Here is a 15,375-nt window from a genome sequence, read left to right on the forward strand (position 1 = left end):
AACAAATTTAGAAATAAAAACAAAATATTTGGGTATAAAGGAATATTGATATTATTTACAAATGGTTAAGTTAAATCTGGAAAATTTATGAGAATGACCAAAGAAATATTAGAAACATGTTATACAAATGTCTGTTTATAAATAAATATCAATAGGTTTATAATGTGGTAACTAGAAATTCATTACTGAACAGATCTTATATGCAATGGAAAAAAATCAGGAGAATGCCTAAGTAAATTTTAAAGCCCTGGATATATTTAAAAAGTAACCATGAATTCAAGATAAAAATATAAGATACTCAAATAAAAAGTTTTTTTCTTAGAAAAACTCAGCATTAAGGAAAAATAGTTAACATAGGATTCTGATGAAAATTCAAAATGAATTAAAATTATTTTGCTGTCTACATGAGAGGGAGTAAGACTGTGACATTGGTATACCAATTATTAGGAAGAAAAATAAGAGCTAGGTGTGACTTACATTAAAACACATTGTTAAAAAAAATTAGGTATATCATTTAGTGCTGGCCTAAAATACTGAGTTCTTACCACTTATAACTCCTTCACTCCTCCCCTAAAAACATAAATATTAATAATTTTCTTTCTATAGCTTCTTGGAAGTAAGAAGTAGTAATTACAAGTCAATGCTATCACTAGAACAAGTAGAACATATTTAACACATAACTAAATACATTAGCAAAATTATCAAAGAACTTTAAAGCAACAAAATAATGTAAAATTTAAGATCGACAGAGCTATGCCTTAATGAACTGATGATTGTATAACAAGCAGGGTTCCCCCCCTCCTTCAAGAAGGGTAAAATTGGGCTCAAGCAAAATGTCAGATCTATCACAAGCTGCCAAGGAATGGAGAAACCAGCACTTCTTGGGTGTTTCACTGAGACGTTAAGACAGAGCTGAAAATTGAGGGGCTTCTAACAACAACTAGGTTTTCCTTCATAACGTCTGTGTTTTAGGTCTTTGTGGGAAGTTGAAGAGGTAGGCTATTTTTTCTTCTTTCAAAAGTCAAATCATGATGTCTTGAAGCATACAAGAAAAGTAAAGGAGGACCCACACTTTAGCATCCTTCAGGTCTCCCCATCACAGTTTTGCAGATTTTGAATACTTGCAATAAGAGGTAAAGTGTAGAAAGTTTTCAACAAAAGAGGCAGTTTCTTTGCAGGCAAAGAAATTAATGGAAAAAAAGAAATCTTGAGAGCATTAAATCAAATGCCCACTAAAACAATGTTTGAGGAACAGGGGTGAAACAGAGAATGACTAAGGCTTACTTAGTGCTTGAACCTAATGCCAATGGCTCAAATCCGACACTGGATCCAGGTGATTGTTCTCTAACAGACAATTAAAGAAACAATTTCAGGTAGAAGAAATAACTTTTTGAGGGGACTCTACTTTTTTTTATATTCAATAGTAATCTCACAATGAAAATTTGCTAGACATAGAAAGACTATAATCAAAAAGATTTTGAAAAATAAATAAAAACTAACTAGGAGATCAAAATGTTGGTGTTGTTGAACAAGTATTTAAAATAACAAGGGTTAATATTTTAAAAATATAATATGCTATGGACAAAATAGATAATCAAAATTATACCAGCAGATTAATTTTGAATAGAAGTATCCAAAATCACTCTAAATCTATAAAGGGAAAAATTAATTGAAATACAGATCAAGTTAGCAGCAACTGACTCTCACCAGAACAGAAGAATAGAAAACTCAAAGGACTGTCAGTAGAAAATACCCAAATTGAATCACACAGATGGACAATGAATGAAAAATAGGTCCTCAAAGCTACTAAAAATATATATAATTGCATTACAATAGTAAGAAAAGAGAAAGCATAGGGCAGAAAATAACATTATAGCAATAATGGCTGAGAACTTCAGAAAACTGATTTGGAATATTCAATTGACTGAGTCAAAGTCTCTAAGAAACTATTATGATGAACAAAGGTTGTCATACTTAGTTGTATCACAGTACAATTCAGGTAAAGTGTACGAAAATATGAAATTAAGAAAGAAACTAGGGGAAAATGATACAATACCTTTAAAAAATTACCAACAATTCAACAGAAATGATAAACTCCAGATAACAAAATGCATGATTAGAGAGCTAAAAAGTAACTGCAAACCAATCATTTTGTAACCGGGCAATACACACTTTACATATGCACATACAAGGATGCTTTCAGACAAAGTTTGAAGGAATTTATCTCCAGCAGATCTTCAATAAAATGAAAACTGAAAAAAATTATTCAGGTAGAATATATGATCCCAGAGTTAAATACATAAATCGAAGAGAAGAAAAACTGGAAGAGCAGATTGCAAACATCCCTTGATATTGATAATGTGCTATGCAGTTTAAAATATGTATGGAACAAAAGTATTTGCAATTAGAGCATAAAATGTGAAAAGAGAAGTTAAGTTTTTGAAGGCTCTAAATATATAAGGAAAGTGATAGAAATAATAATTTGTATTATTACTGCACAAATTAAGTCAATTTGCATAAAAGTCATGTATTAATGCTGTAGTTTCTAGAGTAGCCGTCAGATGGTAGTAAAAGAAGAACTAGTGAACTGTTAGATGATTATAAAAAGGAATATTAAAATTATTTCATTAATTCAGATGGCTTAAGAAACACAGAACATTGCTGGGCATGGTGGTTTACTCCTATAATGCCAGCACTTTGGGAGGCTGAGGCAGGTGGATCAGAAGGTCAGGAATTCCAGAACAGTCTGGCCAACATAGTGAAACCTGTCTCTGCTAAAAATACAACGTTAACTAGGTATGGTGGCACATGCCTGTAGTCCCAACTACTTGGGAGGCTGGGGCAGGAGAATCGTTTGAACCCAGGAGGTAGAGGTCACAAATGGCTGAGATTGTGTCATTGCACTCCAGCCTGAGCAACAGAGTGAGACTCCACTTCAAAAGAAAAAAAAAAGTAAGAAACATAGAACATTAAGTAGAAAAGTCAAAGAGAAAATTAGTGAGATAGTAAATATAAGCCTTAAATACCTTAAATTATATATGTATTCATATAAAAAATAAAGACTAATATTATTCAAGTGTATTTAAATATATATGTATAAATCTTATGAGTGGTATACTTTAATTATAAAGGCATAGAAAAGTAAAAAGTCAAAAGATGGAAAAAGACAAATTATGCAAAGATTATCATCACACAATAAACATTGGTATAGCTATACATATATCAGACTAATATGTTTCAAAATAAAAGTATTCCTGGGACTATGCCTACTTCAAAATGCAAAAGGAGTTTATCTACCAAGATAGTTTAATCATTTTAAACTTTCAATCATCATACTCCAAAGCCAGACAGCATACAAAACAAAAGAAATACTGGCTGGGCGCAGTGACTTCAGCCTGTAATCCCAGCACTTTGGGAGGACTAGGTGAGTGGATTATCTGAGGTCAGGAGTTTGAGACCAGCCTGACCAACACGGAGAAACCCTGTCTCTATTAAAAATACAAAATGAGCTGGGCGTGGTGGCGCATGCCTGTAATCCCAGCCACTCAGTACACTGAAGCAGGAGAATTGCTAATTATACTAATTACTCCACAAACTCAGTCACAGGGTATTCTTCTATTTAAAGACTAAATGGTAAAATTAATGTCTCATAACTTGAAGTGAAATATTTATCAATAATAGATAAAAAATACTGTAATAAATATAAATAATAACCAGAGAGAAACACACGAATCTGTTCAGTTCTTGTTTCTGAAGGTGGTCACAAAGTATAGGTGATATCAAGGGCTTCCTTCTTTTACTGTTTATTCCATCTTTCATCTTCCCTGAGCCAGAACCTTTCACTTTTCAGGTTTGTTTTTTCAGTTTGTTTTCTTTTTATCTAATTAAAGTAATTCAAAGCTTCATAAGTAAAGTATCCGTGTATTCAAGTATCTTGCTTTTGTTGTGTTTGTCTCATTGTTGTTATGGTTTTGCCTTAATCTTTACTCTTGGACATGAACTATTAAGAGACCAAAATAATTGTCTGGGTTCCAAATATACTACCTTTTACTTTACTCCCATTATGTAGCAATGACTCGGTTTCCTTGCTGTAGTCAGGATGAATTTTTCTGGCCAGTAGATTAACTTTTTTTTTTTTTTAATTTTTCCTGAGATGGAGTCTGATTCTGTTGGCAGGCTGGAGTGCAGTAGTGGGATCTCAGCTCACTGCAGTCTCCACCTCCCAGTTTGAGAGATTCCCCTGCCTCAGCCTCCTGAGTAGCTGGGACTACAGCGTGCCCCCACCACACCTGGCTAATTTTTTGTATTTTAGTAGAGATAGGGTTTCACCATGTTGGCCAGGATGATCTTGATCTCCTGACCTCGTGATTCACCCACCTTGGCCTCCCAAAGTGCTGGGATTACAGGCATGAGACACCTCTCCTGGCCGATAAACTCTTTTTTAATTTTAATGTTTTCCCCCCGTCTGTTGATTCAGTGGTACAAAGAACCCAAAATGTCCAGAACACGATATTATCTTACAATTCAATGGAGTCATTGTTATTTTTCCTAGCTGAAGCACCACCCAAATTGTTTTGGGCACTAAGACCCTAAATCAGCAGGTTTCTGGCTAGAATAGCTCTTTATTTATGAGGGCAATAATGAATAACATAGAGAAAGAAAGAAAGAAAACCAGAAAGAAATCACCAGGCCCAGAATATGTCACTGGTGAACTCTACCAAATACTTAAGGAAGACATAACACTTATTCTTCAAAATCATTCTTGCTTTCAAAAAACAGAAATTAAAGGAACACTTCTTCATTCTATGAGGCCAAACTCACCCACATTTCAGAATCACATAAAGACATAAGAAAAGAAAAATTACAGACCAATATCTCTCAAAAACATAGCAAATATTTTAGAAATCAAATCTAAAAATGCATAAAAATAATTACACACCACAATTTAATAGAGTTTGCTCCAGATATTCAAGACTAAACATTCAGGTGTTCAAAAATCAATTAACGTAATCTACCAGGTGACCAAACTAAAAATCATATGATTGTGTTAATTGGTGCAGAAAAAGATTCCTTTGTAATCATTAGCCATTCATGATAAAATCTCTCAACAAATGAGATAGAAGGAAATTCCTGAATAGTATAAGGAGCAGATACAGAAAACATATAGCTGATATCATAATGAATAGAAACTGCATTATATTCCCCCTATAACTGGAGCAAGGCAAGAATGTCCTCTCTTGCTATTCCTATTCAGTATTATACTAAGAGTCCAACCTAGTGCAGCAAGATAAAGAAAATAAATAAATATATGAAATATATATTTATTTATATAATAAATATATAAAGTTAATAAGCATGCCTTACAAGGTTGTAAGATACATGCCTATCATACAAATTTTAATTGCTTCCAAAGAGAAAAGTATGAAAAGGGAAAAAAATAGAATAACTTTATACTGGAGAAACCTGACAGATATTAACTCAACTAGGTGATTAAGTTTAGCATCGATAGTGACAAGTCATCATGAGAGCATAGATGTACTCTTGACCTGATGAAATGAAAATGACACTTTCCTTCTATGGTCTGCTTCCTAAAAAAAAATTCTCAGTCTAATCATGAAATAAACATTAGACAAGTTCCATTTCAGGTACGTGATACAAAATTCCTCATCAACACTAAGCGTCAAGGTCATCAAAGATGATAGGAGTCTGAGAAACTGTCACAGCCATGAGGAAGTTAAGGATATACAACTATTGAATATAATGTGGCACCATGGATAGGACTGTGGATTTGAGAAGAGATGATAATTTAAAGATAAGGAAATTTGAATCTTGCAGGGACTTTTGTTAACATTGTATCTTGAAAGTTCATGCTTAAGAAGAGAGGATTTCCTACCCCAGTAAGAACATTTGGATTAATAGAAATAGCAATTCTTGCCTATCTTTGAAATCTTAAACAAACTCCTCTCACACTGCTTTCCCCAATTAAGAATGGTAATAGTAAAACACTGTCAATGATAAAATTAATAATGTATCAACATTAGTTCAACATTGTGAGAAATGCATCACACTAATGTGAGATATTAATAACAGGAAAACAGGAACTATGTACTATCTTCTCCAGAACACACACACACACATTCTAAACTTAAATATTTATTTAAAATACTGGTGAGTACAGCACACAAAAAAATAGAGATAACTAGAAGAGGTAAAATTATGTAAAAATTAAGCAATAGGCTGGACGTGCCGTGGCTCATGCCTATAATCCTAACACTTTGTGAGGCTGAGGGAGGCAGATTGTCTGAGGTCAGGAGTTTGAGACCAGCCTCGCCAACGTGGTGAAACCCTGTCTCTACTAAAAATGCAAAAATGAGCTGGGTGTAGTAGCAGGTACCTGTAATTCCAGCTATTTGGGAGGCTGAGGTAGGACAATTGCTTGAACCTGGGAGGTGGAGGTTACAGTGAGCTGAGATTACACCACTGCACTCCAGCCTGGGTGACAAAGGGGGACTCTCAAAAAAAAAATTAGCCATAAACTTTTAAATAAATAATGAATCCTAGCAAAATATTTTAAAATACAGGACATAATTTCAACTAAATAAAAATGATGGTCTAGCATATAAAAATGTGTAAAATATGACTAAGCATTATTCAAACATATATATTTTTCTTTTTTTTAAATTTACTTTAGGTTCTGGGGTATATGTGCAGATCATGCAGGATTGTTGAATAGGTACACACATGGCAATGTGGTTTGCTGCCTCCATCCCCGTCACCAACATCTGGCATTCTCCCCATGTTATTCCTCCCCTACCTCCCCACCCCTCTGCTGTCCCTCCCTTGCCCCTGCCACAGACACCACCGTGTGATGCCCCCCTCCCCGTGTCCAAATGTTCTCATTGTTCCATACCTGCCTATGAGTGAGAACATGCAGTGTTTGATTTTCTGGGTTCTTGTGTCAGTTTGCTGAGAATGATGGTTTCCAGATTCATCCATGTCCCTACAAAGGACAGGAACTCATTGTTTTTTTATGGCCATGTAGTATTCCATGGTGTATATGTGCCAGTCTATAACTGATGGGTTTTTGGGTTGATTCCAGGTCTTTGCTATTGTAAACAATGCTGCTATGAACATATGAGTGCATGTGTCTTTATAATAGAATGACTTATAATCCTTTGGGTATATACTCAGTAATGGGATTGCTGGGTCAAAAGGAATTTATATTTCTAGGTCCTTGAGGAAGCGCCAGTGTCTTCCACAATGATTGAACTAGTTTACACTCCCGCCAACAGTGTAAAAGTGTTCCTATTTCTCCACATCCTCTCCAGCATCTGCTGTCTCCAGATTTTTTAATGATCGCCATTCTAATTGGCATGAGGTGGTATCTCAATGTGGTTTTCATTTGCATTTCTCTAATAATCAGTGATGAAGAGCATTTTCTCATAAGTTTGTTGGCCTCATATATGTCTTCTTTTGAAAAGTATCTATTCATATCCTTTGCCCACTTTTGGATGGGTTTGTTTGTTTTTTTTCCTTGTAAATCTGTTTTAGTTCTTTGTAGATTCTGGATATTAGCCTTTTGTCAGATGGGTAGATTGCAAAATTTTTTTCCCATTCTGTTGGTTGCAGGTTCCCACTAATGATTGTTTCTTTTGCTGTACAGAAGCTCTGGGGTTTAATTAGTTCCCATTTGTCTGTTTTGGCTTTTGTTGCCAATGCTTTTGGTGTTTTAGTTATGAAGTCCTTGCCTATGCCTATGTCCTCAATGATTTGCCTAGGTTTCCTTCTAGGATTTTTATGGTGTTAGGTCTTATGTTTAAGTCTTTAATGCATCTGGAAGGTGTCAAAGGGGTCCAGTTTCTGCTTTCTGCACACTGCTAGCCAGTTTTCCCAACACCATTTATTAAACGGAATCCTTTTCCCATTGCTTGTTTTTGTCAGGTTTGTGAAAGATCAGATGGTTGTAGATGTGTGGTGTTGCCTCTGAGGCCTCTGTTCTGTTCCATTGGTCTATAACTCTGTTTTGTTACCAGTCCCATGCTGTTTTGACTACTGTAGCCTTTAGTATAGTTTGAAATCAGGTAGCCTGATGCCTCTGGCTTTTTTCTTTTTGCTTAGGATTGTTTTGGCTATGCAGGCTCTCTTTTGGTTCCATATGGAGTTTAAGGTGGCCTTTTCCAGTTCTGTGAAGAAGATCATTGATGGGGATAGCATTGGATCTATAAATTAGTTTGGGCAGTATGGCCGTTTTCAGGATATTGATTCTACCTAACCATGAGCATGGAATGTTTCTCCATCTGTCTGTGTCCTCTCTTATTACATTGAGCGTTTGTTTGTAGTTCTCCTTGAAGAGGTCCTTTTCAACCTTTGTTAGTTGTATTCCTAGGTATTTTGTTCTCTTTGTATCAATTGTGAATGGGAGTTCACTCATGATTTGACTCTCTGTTACAGTCTGTTATTGGAGTATAGAAATGCTTGTGATTTCTGCACATTGATTTTGCATCCTGAGACTTTGCTGAAGTTGCTTATCAGTTTAAGGATATTTTGGGCTGAGACAATGGGGTCTTCTAAATATGCAGTCATGTCCTCTGCAAAGAGAGACAATTTGACTTCCTCCTTTCCTATTTGAATACCCTTTATTTGTTTTTCTTGCCTAATTGCTCTGGCTAGAAATTCCAACACTATATTGAATAGGAGTGATGAGAGAGGGCATCCTTGTCTAGTGCCAGATTTCAAGGGGAATGCTTCCAGGTTTTGCCCATTCAGTATGATATTGGCTGTAGGTTTGTTGTAAATAGGTTTTATCATTTTGAGATTTGTTCCTTTGATACCTAGTTTATTGAGAGTTTTTAGCATAAATAGCTGTTGAATTTTGTCGAAAGCCTTCTCTGCATCAATTGAGATAATCATGTGGTTTTTGTCTTTGATTCTGTTTATGTGGTGGATTATGTTTATAGCCTTGCGTATGTTGAACCAGCCTTGCATCCTCAGAATGAAGCCTACTTGATTGTGATGAATAAGGTTTTTGATGTGCTGTTGCAATTGGTTTGCCAGTATTTTATTAAAGATTTTTGCATCTATGTTCATCATAGACATTGGCCTGAAGTTTCCTTTTTTTGTTGAGTCTCTGCTAGGTTTCAGTATCAGGATGATGTTGGTCTCGTTAAATGATTTGGGAAAGATTCCCTCTTTTGGTATTGTGTGGAATGGTTTCAGAAGAAATGATACCAGCTCCTCTTTGTATGTCTGGTAGAATTCAGCTGTGAACCTGTCTGGACTTGGACTTTTTTTGTTTGGTAGGCTATTAATTGCTGTCTCAACTTCAGCCCTTATTATTCATCTGTTCGAGGTTTCAACTTCTTCCTGGTTTAGGCTTGGGAGGGTGCAAGTGTCCAGGAATTTATCCACTTCTTCCAGGTTTCCTGGTTTATGTGCATAGAGTTGTTTGTAGTAATCTCTAATGGTAGCTTGTATTTCTGTGGAATCTGTGGCGATATCCCCTTTTTCATTTTTTATTGCATCTATTTGGTTCTTCTTCCTTTTTTAAAAAAATTAATCTGGCTAGCGGTCTATTTTGTTGATCTTTTCAAAAAACCAACTCCTGAATTTATTGAATTTTGAAGGGTTTTTTTGTGTCTCTATCTCATTCAGTTCTGCTCTGATCTTAGTTACTTCTTGTCTTCTGCTAGCTTTTGAGGTTTTTTGATCTTGCTCCTCTACGTCTTTCAATTTTGATGATCGGATGTCGATTTTAGATCTTTCCTCACTTCTCTGGTTGGCATTTATTGCTATAAATTTCCCTCTAGACACTGCTTTAAATGTGTCCCAGAGATTCTGTTATGTGTCTCCGTTCTCATTGGTTTCAAAGAACATCTTTATTTCTGCCTTCATTTTATTGTTTATCCAGTTGACATTCAGGAGCCAGTTGTTCAGTTTCCATGAAGTTGTGTTGTTCTATGTTAGTTTCTCAATTCTGAGTTTTAATTTGATTGCCCTGTGGTCTGAGGGCCTGTTATGATTTTTGTTTTTTTGCATTTGCTGAGGGGTGATTTACTTCCAATTACGTGGTCAATTTTGGAGTCGGTGTGATGTGCTGAGAAGAATGTATATTCTGTGAATTTGGGTTGGAGACTTCTGTATATGTCTATTATGTTTGCTTGGTCCAGATCTGAGTTCAAGTCCTGGATATCCTTGTTAATTTTATGTCTCATGTATTTTTACAACTTTCAAGATATCTCAGGCAAAAAAAAATTAGAGAAAATTATTAAGAACAATGTCCTTTTAATTATTTATTCTTTTTATTTATTTTCTTTCTTTCTTTTTAGTTTTTTTTTTTTTTTTTAAGGGCAGGGTTTGTGTCTGCTGGCTAGGTGGTTCTCAAACTCTTAGACTCAAGCAATCATTCCACTTCATCCTCTCATATATCTGGCACTACAGGCACACACCAATGTATTATTTCTGTTCCAAGAAGGAACAACCACACAAAAACCCACTAAGTTAAACAGAAAAATATAGCAGGAATAGAACATAAGGATAAGAAGAAGAGAAATTAAATAGAAAACACAAAAACAATACACAAAATTAGGAATGTCAAGTGTTGTATTTCACAAAATTGATAAAATCCAACAAACAGTTCAGGAAGAGAAAAATAAATACTTGACTATCCATGAAGTACCAGACCTCACACAAGTTTCTAGAAGCATCAAAAGGGAAGATGATATAGTGAAAACTGTACAATAATTTAACTTTGTGACCAAAATGCCAAAGTCATTAAAAATTTATTCTTAAATCTGAGCATTAACTTTTCAGATTTATACTTAAATCTGAAATATACTTTTGCAACTTAAATATTTTTTATCATGTGCCTAAAACCAGATTTATAGTCATTGTACATTAGACGTGTAAAGCTCACAGAAATTTTATTTATCTTATTTTTGTTCTTTGTTACATTAATAAATACATTAGTGGAAGTAATCACAAACTTTGAATTCAGGAAAGCAGAAAGGCAACATTAGTCAGTGGATATGTATCATAATATATTTATTTCAACTAAAAGTTATAATAAAGTGGCCAGCATGACAATTAAGTATAGGATATTTAGAGAAATAATTTCAGCAACATTGGAGCTAGTTAATATCTCTAACAAGACTTTAAATATAAATATATCTTGCAAATGGAACCCACTGCTTTATGTGCCACCTAGAATACTATTTCATATGTAGCCACACACATATGAAACTCACATCACTGGATTCTTAATATATGCACACATAGGAATTCAGAATTATAATGTTATGAATTTAATTTTGAAAGCTAAAAAAATTACTAATATAGGATGACACTGCGGTCTGTTGGGATACTAGAGGAGGGACAACAGGGGGGTGGGGAGGTTAGGGAGAGATAACATGAGGAGAAATGCCAGATATAGGTGATGGGAGGATGGAAGCAGTAAACGACTTTGCCATGTATGTATGTACCTGTGCAACAATCCTGCATGATCTGCACATGTACCCCAGAACCTAAAGTACAATTTAAAAAAGAATCCAGAGTGCTCTTCAGCATGAATGTGCATTCAAATTAAATGCTATTAATATAATCACTGCCTATAATCAGGACCCACTTTTTGTCAAGCAAACCTAATGTAGGATCTAGACATCAGAGATATTAAAATTTCCTAGGTGATAATGATGAGCTGCGACCCACTCTTTCAGCCTCATATAAATAGTTTTGTATAATCTGGTACTTGTGTCATGGGGCTCAAGAATCTTCATTTTCTTGTACAAACACTAGCTTCTCCTGACCTCAATGAGCTCCTTCATGTCACCCAACCTTCATCACCACCCCCATATATCTCCCCGGGAAACTCCTCTTTCTTCCCCATATTTCTTTCTGGGAAGCTCCTCTCCCGTTTTCGCCAACCTGTCCCTTTTCTCAAGGCTCATCTCCTACTCCCTGTCCTTCACTAGTCTTCCCTTTTGCGTTCCCTCGTAGCCCCTCATGTTACCAGAGCACCATAGTAGCTATGACTTCTCATGCTCAAGGATTATCTAGAGCTCCCATCTGTCTCTGCACTTCTCATGCTATTATAAGTCTGTCTCTCTATATGTATTATAGGTCCTTTGACAATAGAAGACATCTGTCTGATCCAATTTAGTAACTAGTACAGGACTATACACACAGGAGATGTCTGTGACATACAAAATAATGACCCTCCACCCCAGGATGTTCACATCTAACCCCTGGGAACAGTGATTGTGACCTTTTATGATAATTGGTACTTTGCAGCTGTGATTAACTTAAGGACCTTGCAATGCATGTATTTCCTTAGTTATCAAGTGGACTCAAAGAAATCAGAAGGGTCCTCATGAAAGGAAGATAAAACATCAGGGTCACATTAAGAGTCCTAAGGCTGGAAACAGAGGTTGGAGTGACGGGAGGAAGCCACTAGGAGGCAGGGAATAGAGGCTCCCTAGAAGGAGAAAAGGCAAGGAAGCAAATTTTACCCTCAGATACCCAAAAGACACCAGCCCTGTCAAGACCCATATCCCCAAGATATAACTTTACTTCACAAGATCAGTTTCAGACTGCTGAACCTCAGAACTGTAAAAAATTAAATTTCTGTTGTTTGAAACTGCAAACCTTGTACTTATTTGGTAAAGAAGCAATAGAAAAGTAACACCGTGCTCAGTTTGTTGAATTGGTGAATTGATTTTCTGTTTAGTAATTACATAAATGTCTGTAAAATTTGTTATACATTACTGTCACAGAATTATAATTTATAATTATATCTTCAAGCTCAAACCAAGCTTTCAAACATTAATTTGGTTCTCACATAAATCTGGATGTTTCTCAATTTTTGAAGCAGTGTATTATTTCCGTAATGATCTGTAAAATAGGTGGGTGTCCTGACCTAAGTGCTATTGTTGATCTTTATATATACAAGGAAAACACAGAGTCATCATTCATTTGTTGCTCTATTTATCTCTGGTTATCAGCATTTCTAAAAAGTAACAATTAAGCTTAGTGTTGTGGTTAATACTGAGTATCAACTTGCTTGGATTGAAGGATGCAAAGTATTAATCCTGGGTGTGTCTGTGAGGGGGTTGCCAAAGGAGAGTAACATTGGAGTCAGTGGGCTGGGAAAGGCAGACCCACCCTTAATCTGGGTGGGCACCATCTAATCAGCTGCCATAACAACTAGGATATGAAGCAGGCAGAAAAATGTGAAAAGCCTCAATTGGCGTATTTCTCCTGTGCTGGATTCTTCCTGCCCTTGAACATTGAACTCCAAATTATTCTGAGCTTTGGGGCTCAGACTGGCTTCCTTGCTCCTCAGCTTGCAGACAGCCTATTGTGGGGCCTTGTGATTGTGTGAGTTAATACTCCTTAATAGACTCCCCTTTATTTATATATACACATATAATATGTATATAATATACATATTATATAACGTGTGTGTGTGTGTGTGTGTTTTCTATTAGTTCTATCCCTCTAGAGAATCCTAATTTGGCTTCTCCTTGTCTCTTTGTTTTGATCTTCTGTGAAGCCGCTGGCTTGCCTTTTCCTGGAAACTTTTCCTGTGACAGTGCATGTATCACAAGATACAAGATGGTCCTGTCAAACATACATCATGTTAATTAAAATATGTGATATCCAGTAGGAACTCAAACTGCAAAACAGATAATAGAAAAAGATAAACAGCACTTCTAAGTGAAATACAGTTCAGAAATGCTTTGAATGGAGGCATAAATGCCTTACTAACAGTCCAAAAATCATCTATACAATCTAGAAGCATTCTCCTATCTAAAATTCTTAAAGTTATGAATTCTGTGACAATGCAATTTTTATTTACTTTGCGTTTTCCTGAAAAGAATTATCAAGTTCACTAAGGCAAAAATGTTATGAAAGAAATTAAATGAGTCTCAAAGGAGAATCTCAAATCTATAGAAGGAAGTGCCTATAAAATTTATTATATGTCACTTACCAATGTCTTCTAACCCCTGCAGAACTATTCAATCTGCTGTTACACACATACAATTTCCATAGTACTGGAATGGCAATAAATACTGCTGAAAAAATCTGATTTCTCACCAACTCGTTGAGCCCCTTTCATGATTTATGTTCACTCTGGAGCCCACCAAGGAAAGAAGATAATAAAAATCTAGGCCAGAGTAATAGAGTTGCCCTGTCAGATTCCATGCTTGATAGACGCTCCTTCACACTCTTCTTTGCACAAAGAATAGGAGACTTGCCGGGCAAAAATCTAGAATGAGACTTTTCTCCAAGTCTCTCCGTTGTGTCTCCCAAATATTTATAATTAGGGGAGTATTTTTTAGTAAACTTTTTCCAGGATATTTTTGGTTTTGGCTTATGAAATTCTTTGATTATTTGATATACAGTTTTTTAAAAACGAGAATGACACAAACGAGTGTTCCACAGCTTGCTCTGTCCATAACCTGACATTTTAGAGCAACATTTCTGAGAAATCCCTTAGTCCACAGACATTTGCTACATATAACTATTATACTTTAGTTACAATGAGGACAAAACATGCTCTTTAAATACTTTCACAGAGACATGTGTTTCTTTTCATTGGCAAATTCACAATTACTGTGACTTTTTAAATTGTTTAAAATTGCTTTTTTGTTCTTATTCCTCTTCCCTTGGAGCTTATCCAGTCAACTTAATTGTTGCAGACTTTTAACACTGTCACCTTTTTATATCCCTGCAATTAACACAATGAATGTGTGAAATGCTCTCTTCTGTAAAATAACCAGTCACAATCACATACACACACACACACACTGACACACACACAGACACACACAACTTGTAAAGTAAAATCAACCTCTCTTAACCTAAAAGGAAGAAGATAAAATTGCATCAATATTCCCATAAGCTGTGTTTCACAATATCTCTGCACACATATCAAACCCTTAATAGCTAAGTGTTTTACTAGTTTAATTAGTTTTCCTCACTCTATATGAATAGTATTCCTAACAGTGCCTTACATTTTGTATCTCAAATTCAGTAGGAAAGCTTCATATGTAAAACAGAACAGTGCTCTAAGCATTAGAGGTGGAAGATTTAGAAAACTCTCCATTCCCCATCTACTCTGTGACATATAGTACTTTGCTAATTGCAGAGAGCGTTTGATAGAGATATTTGGAAATTGAAATACTGACCATGCATGTGTACGTTTCCTCTGCTAACCATTATTGGAAGAGAGGCATGTAGTGTTTTGCATTGACAGTAAAAACGACTGTACCCTGCAAGCAAGTGTTTAGAATTTAAGTAAAACTTAGGGGAAGATCGCAAAAACAAAATGTTAGCCATATTTTGAACATAAGGAAAATGTGGAAAAACTATACAAGG

This window comes from Callithrix jacchus, chromosome 13 (genome assembly GCF_049354715.1).
Source record: "Callithrix jacchus isolate 240 chromosome 13, calJac240_pri, whole genome shotgun sequence".
NCBI lineage: Eukaryota > Metazoa > Chordata > Mammalia > Primates > Cebidae > Callithrix > Callithrix jacchus.